Source organism: Leucopleurus acutus (assembly GCF_964270905.1).
Source record: "Leucopleurus acutus genome assembly, chromosome: 3".
In the NCBI taxonomy this organism is placed as follows: domain Eukaryota; kingdom Metazoa; phylum Chordata; class Mammalia; order Artiodactyla; family Delphinidae; genus Leucopleurus; species Leucopleurus acutus.
The window spans coordinates 45,773,634-45,780,754 of NC_139145.1; positions in this window are offsets into that span (position 1 = coordinate 45,773,634).

Here is a 7,121-nt window from a genome sequence, read left to right on the forward strand (position 1 = left end):
CTTCCCTGGTGATGCAGTGGTTAAGACTCCGCTCTCCCAATGCAGGGGGCCCGAGTTTGATGCCTGGTCAGGGAACTAGATCCCACATGCATGCTGCAACTAAGAAGCCCACATGCCTCAACTAAGAGTGTGCATGCCACCACTAGGGAGCTGGTGAGCCGCAACTAAGACCTAGCGCAACCAAATAAATAAATAAATAAATATTTTAAAAAGATAAAGGGACTTCCCTGGTGGCACAGTGGTTAAGAATCCACCTGTCAATGCAGGGGACATGGGTTCGATCCCTGGTCTGGGAAGATCCCACATGCCGCGAAGCAACTAAGCCTGTGCCACAACTACTGAGCCTGTGCTCTAGAGCCCACGCACCACAAATGCTGAGCCCCCGTGCCACAACTACTGAAGCCTGCGCACCTAGAACCCATGCTCTGCAACAAGAGAAGCCACCGCAATGAGAAGCCCGCACAACACAACTAGAGAAAGCCCACTCACAGCAAGGAAGACCCAGTGCAGCCAAAAATTAAAAAAAAAGAAAATAACTTAAAATAAATAAGTTAATTAATTAAAAAAATAAAGCACAGCTGTCATTCTCTCAACTAAAGGTAATGGCAGTGGGGAAGCGCAGTCTGTGTATCCCCCCTCCTCTCACAGCACTAAGCCAGGCTCAGAAGGCCTGGGGCTTAGTCGTCTTACCCTGGACTAGCTGCTGACTAATCAATTCGGGGTAAATGATTTCATCTTTGTGACTCATTTTCTTCAGTAAAATAAGGGTGATAGTATCTGTTTTGCATGATGAAAAAAAGTCAGATTCCTGACCACACTTTGCGAATGGGAAGAAACAAAGAGGCAAAATGTTTTCTCAAAGCATATTTCATAAACCAGAAAAATGCAAGTATATAGTGTTTTTCTTTTCTGAATTTTACCTTATTTAAAAGTTTTATAAAAAGATGCATTAATACATTCTCACGGTGAAAGAGTCATAGTATTAGTCAAAAAAGGGCAATCAGTTATATGTGAAATGTGACCCCAACTTTGTTTAAAAAAGCATAAATACACTGAAAAAATAAACAAGGAAATCCACCAACATGTTAGCAATGGTGGTAGGATTACTGGTGATTATTATTTTCATTTCATTTTTCTACATTTTCCATTTTTTCCCAATGAGGACATACTATTTTTATAAACAGAAGAAAAGTACAATTATTTTTAAAGCAAAATAATGTATTTGCAAATATTCAAGGCTCAGCAAAAGCAAGTTGGATGTCATCTACATGTGAGTCATTAGAAACCTTTAAGATTAAAATTCTACCTTTTGGAAGTACCTGTCCCCCAACTATGAGTCAGTCCATGGTTTTTTTTTCCTCATTGAAAGCCTCACGCAGAGCTCCCCACTCCTTCAGTTTCCAGAACTTCACCAGCCTCCTTGCCTGAGGGTCCTCTTTTTGAACTCAGGCCTGGCTGTGCTCTGTGGAGCTGAAGACCCTTGAAATCCCTGCAGTTACGAGCTTACCTCATTAGACGAGAAGGCCTGTTATTCACCAGTTTAAAAAAAAAAAGCCGTGGCATTCATGCCCCTGCTCTGGGTTATTGTGCCTGTTTTTACAGTCCATGTGGATCTTCTTAAAGTCCATCACAGCCTTACTGAACCTAGAAGCTCAAAAACCTTCAATGGCTCCTCGTTTCCTTTAGGGTGGGTACTGGCCAACTTCCTTAGTCTGGCATTTGACTTGTAAGATGGGAACCACCTGTCCTTACAACTCCCATTAAGCCAATCAAATGGTCTGCTAGCCAGCTGCACAGCCAGGCCAGGAAGGGACAAAAATGAGTGAAGAGAGCTGGGTATAGGAATGCAATGGGGGGGACTTCCCTGGTGGCGTGGCGCAGTGGTTAAGAATCCGCCTGCCTGGGGCGTGGGTTTGATCCCTGGCCTGGGAAGATCCCACATGCCGCGGAGCAACTAAGCCCATGCGCCACAACTACTGAGCCTGCGCTCTAGAGCCCATGAGCCACAACTACTGAGCCCGTGTGCCACAACTACTGAAGCCCACGTGCCTAGAGCCTATGCTCTGCAACGAGAAGCCACTGCAATGAGAAGCCCGCACACCACAACAAAGAGTAGCTCCCGCTCACAACTAGAGAAAGCCCGCACGCAGCAACGAAGACCCAATGAAGACAAAAATAAAAATTTTAAAAATAATAAATACGTATATATTTTTTTTAAAAAGCCACGGGGAAAGGCGTATACTATGGCAAACGGGAGCAAAAGCATATACCTTCTAAAGGGACTGTCACTTCTTCTTTTTAATTAATTAATTTCATTTATTTATTTTTGGCTGCATTGGGTCTTCGTTGCTGCACGCGGGCTTTCTCTAATTGCAGAGAGCGGGGGCTACTCTTCGTTGCAGTGCACGGGCTTCTCATTGCGGTGGCTTCTCTTTTTGTGTAGCACGAGTTCTAGAGCACAGGCTCAGTACTTGTGGCACACTGGCTCAGTAGCTGTGGCTCACGGGCTCTAGAGCACAGGCTCAGTAGTTGTGGCACACAGGCTTAGTTGCTCCACGGCATGTGGGATCTTCCCAGGCCAGGGATCAAACCCGGGTCCCCTGCATTGGCAGGCGAATTCTTAACCACTGCGCCACTAGGGAAGCCCCAGGACTGTCACTTCTTGATGTCAATCAATTGCTGCCTGTTGGGATCTTTCAATTTTTCAAGAGAATTGAGAAATCTGGATCTATATGTGAAATCTTATTTTTAAATATTAGCAGCTAATTCACAATACACATTTGGCCAGTCTGCTGATCACAATTTGTGACCTGTCAAAGGAACACAGTGAACTTTTCTCCCTCCGTACCTTTGCTTTTGCTGTTCCCACTGCCAAGAACACCCTCGCACTCATGTGGGTCTCATGAACTCCACCTATTCTGTTAGGCTCAGCAGAAACACCACCTCTTTTGTGAGCATTCCCAGATGACCTCAGCGAGAAGTGACACCTCCCTCCCTGGGGCTGCAACATTTAGTCCCCAGCTCGTGCAATGGTTATTTTGATGAGTCCTACCTCTCTTGGTAGATAATGAGCCCCTAAAATACAGCTGACCCTCAAGCAACACAGGATTTAGGGGCACTGACCATCCCTATAATGGAAAATCCGCATATAACTTTATCTATTTATTTATTTATTTATTTATCTATCTATTTATTTATTTAGCCCTCTTTATCTGCAGTTCTGCATCCGCAGATTCTACCTACTGTGGCTCATACAGTACTACAGTAGTATTTATTGAAAAAAAATTCAGGTATAAGTGGACCCACGCAGTTCAAACCTGTGTTGTTCAAGAGTCAACTATATTCAGCAAATATTTATGGCGCACCTGCTTTGTTACAGGCACCAGGCTAGGCACTGGGGATACAGCCTAGAGCAAGATGGACAGTCTCTGCCTGGATGGAATATAGAGTCTAGTACAGGGGGCTGTATTTTTAAATTAATCATTCTCAAGACACCTAATTCCGATGTGTGATGAGTTTTATGGAGTGAAGAGAGTTTCTAAAAGGAACTTAATCCAGGCAGGAAGGTTAAGCTGGTCACCACGAGGCTGCTCAGGGAAGCATCAGCACTAAGGCTGCATAGTTTATATACTGCACAAAGGTAACAGGTGGAGAGGGCAGGCGAGAGCGGAGAGCCAGTCCTACCCGAACTGTGCCTTTTTCTTTTTTCTTTCTTGGCTGTGCCGCACAGCTCACAGGATCTCAGTGCCCCTATCAGGGACTGAACCCAGGACACGGTAGTGAAAGCCGGGAATCCTAACCACTAGGCCACCAGGGAATTCCCAATGCTGTGCCTTTTTCTAATTTGCGAAGAAGCATTTTGTAGTCTAACAGGGGCAGTGTTTAGTTCCTCCTCCCCTCCGACCACCTCCTCCCCAAAAAGCTGCTCTAAATAAACACAGACTCTATTAAAAACAGTGATCTCTCTCTCTCTTTATATATATATATATATATATATATATATATATATATATCTCCTCAAGAGATGTCCCCTGTACTCCCTTTCTACCAGAACACACCCTCTAAATCCTTACTTTAAAGACTTTGGGGATCAAGGAAGGCATCGCTGAGGAAGTGAATAGGAGCTGAGACTGAAGGTAAGAAGGGGCCAGGCAGCTAAAGCATGAGGAGCACCATGTACGAGGCCTCTGAGGACAGAAAGTACCATAGCTGAAGAATGTATTAATAATAGGCAGCCAGTGTGGCTGAAGCGTGGATAGACAGGGAGTGCGGCAAGGGTGGGCTGGGTAGTGACCATACCACACATGGCCTGTAAGGCCACGTTAAGGGGTTCGATCCTCATCCTGAAATGTCCCATATTTCCCCCTCCCTGACCATGCTGCTTCTGGGTGTCACTGCCCATGGGCAATCCCACAGAGAGCATGATAACACAAACTACCTTTCCAGAGCTCCTACCGTGAGCCACGCACTGCGGTGAGGCCACATGCCCAGTTCACTCTTCCTTCCCTATCCTCCTAAGCAAGTAAGTATTCTTTGATTCCAACTGAGCAGATGAGAAAATGGAGGCACAGAGAGGATGAGCAGCCTGCCCAAGGTTACCTGGCTACTAAAAGGTGGGCTGGGATTCCAGGTCTCTGATTCTGAGCCCTTCCACTTGGCTGCCTTGTAACAAAGACCCTTGCAAATAAACAGAAGGCACAAGGAGTTCAGAGCCTGGCTACTCAAAGAGAGGTCTGGGAGCCTGTAGCATTGGCATCACCTGGAAGCTTGTCAGAAATGTAGGAGCTTCAGTTCCATCACCGTCCTAGTGAATCAATTCTCCTCTTACAAAAATCATGTGCATTCCAGACTGAGAAGCCCTACACTAGAGAATAATCCAAGCAAGCTGGCACACTGTCTTTGCAACCCTTATACAACAGTCTAGTATCTCAAAGGCCAAGTTTCCAGTGACTTGAAAACAACTTCTTATAACCAAATTTGCCAGAATTGCCAACTGTGCCATCCATCCGCTTACCCTAGTTCTGTATTCCATTCCAACTCCAAGGGAAAGATCCTGAGAAGCTACCATCACCTCCAGTGTCAGGCTGCTGTACACTCTACTTCTGCTCAATTCCTTAGTACAGATCTGCCCTGATATAGAAAGAAATCTGAAGTTGTACCCTTCTCTGGTTTTTTCTGTTCCAGAAAATCTTCTATTTGGCGTCCACCCTGATCTCCAGATCATTTCCTGGGACCCACTTTTCACAAGCCAATTCCTTTCCTTAGCCTGCATTCCAAAGGAAGCAAAATGGTTTGGTGGAAGATTGGTAGGTGAGGGAAAGCTGGATTCTCCTTCTGCATTAAGGCCACATGTTGTGTGACTGGGAAACTCCCACCTCCATTTCCTCATTCCCATCTGAGAAATTAGTAGCATGGACTAGATAGATTAGGAATCGCTAAATCAGGGGCTTCACAGGTAACACAAAGGAAGTTCAATGGCTTAGGTGAAAAAGGAAGGAGTAGTGGGGAATGTGGGGAATTCGAGGACGCAATGCCTTTACTAAAGAAACAGCTCCACTCAGCAGGACGCTACTGTTGTCATGGGAAATACTGGCCCAGTGTTGACATATATTCTAATTTTTCAAGACTTGGGAATCAGACTTCCCCCCCCCCCATGAAATATCCTGTGGTGTTTAAACACTGGCATCTGGCTAAAACTTAAACAAACAACACTGTGTAGGCCAAATAAAGATCAGGTGCAGGCCAAACCTGCCCGTGGGCCGCCAGTCTGCGATGCCTGGCCTGGATGCCACCTAATGTTACGCTTAGATTCCATCCTATGTGCAGCTCTTCAAAATGCTGCTGTAAGGGAGGCAGAATCAGCGCCTTCCGGGGCCCGTCGCTCCTCCCCATCGCGATCCTGGGCCCTGTCCGTGCCTCTTCAGGCCTCTCGGGGAGAGGGCCATGCGCCGGGACTCAGCCTTGTTCGTGGTGGCGGTCACGGGTCGCACAGGGTCGCTTTCTTCACAATCTCCCTACCTGCTCGCCAGCTCTCCGGGCAGCGTCCGCGGCGATGACTCAGCCCCGGGCAGCCTGAGCCACGAGGGAGGGGAGGGGAAGGAGGCGGGGGAGGGGAAGGGGCGGGCGTGGCCGGGCCAACGGAGGAGGGAGGGGAGCGAGGAGGAAGGAGGATAGAGGGGAAAGGGAGGGAGGCGGAGGAAGGGAGGGGGAGGGGAGGCCGAAAGCCCAGCCCCCGCGTCCTCCCGCTCGCAGCCAGACGACTTAGGGCTCGGTGGGTGCTGGCGTGCCTGAGAAGAGCGGAGTGGGGGTGGGGGCGGTGAGGTGGGGGAGGCACCAAAGGGAAGGTCTTGAACTTCCAGCACTCATCCCCCATCCCGGAGTGTCCTTGTTGGCACGTGGTTCCTAGCCACACCCGCGGACCCACCCCTGCCGCTGTTGGATTAGTGCTGGGAAAGGCACCTTTAGACACGGACCCTTAGTGATCACCTCTCTCCCTGCGGAGGCCTTGGAGCACTGGGTAGTTAGAAAGGGACGGAGATGAGGGAGCCGGGGCCCTCCTAACCCGGGTCTTGCAAGGCAGAGAGAAAATCCACATCGCCTACCCACAAGTAGAAATTTAAAGGGAGAAATGATCTACTGGTACATTCTGCTGGGCTACACAGTAGCTATAATGCAAGGTTGAATTTGGAAGGTGGCCCAAGGAAGTTTCCTTAGCAATTTTTAAAAATATAAATGAATTGATGAATGAACGAAATGTGCTACAGGAGCATATCTGTGTGCATAGAGAGGACAGGTTTTCTTTTTGTTGTAATGTCTTTGTGTGTGTGTTTGGGAGGATGTATAGGAGTCTGTATGTGTATCTCTTATTTTTAATTAATTAATTAATTTATTTATGGCTGCATTGGGTCTTCGTTGCTGTATGCAGGCTTCCTCTAGGGGCACAAAACAATAAATGCTGAAGAGGGTGTGGAGAAAAGGGAACTCTCCTATACTGTTGGTGGGGATGTAAATTGGTACAACCACTATGGAGAACAGTATGGAGGTTCCTTCAAAAACTAAAACTAGGGGCTTCCCTGGTGGTGCAGTGGTTAAGAACCTGCCTGCCAACGCAGGGGACACGG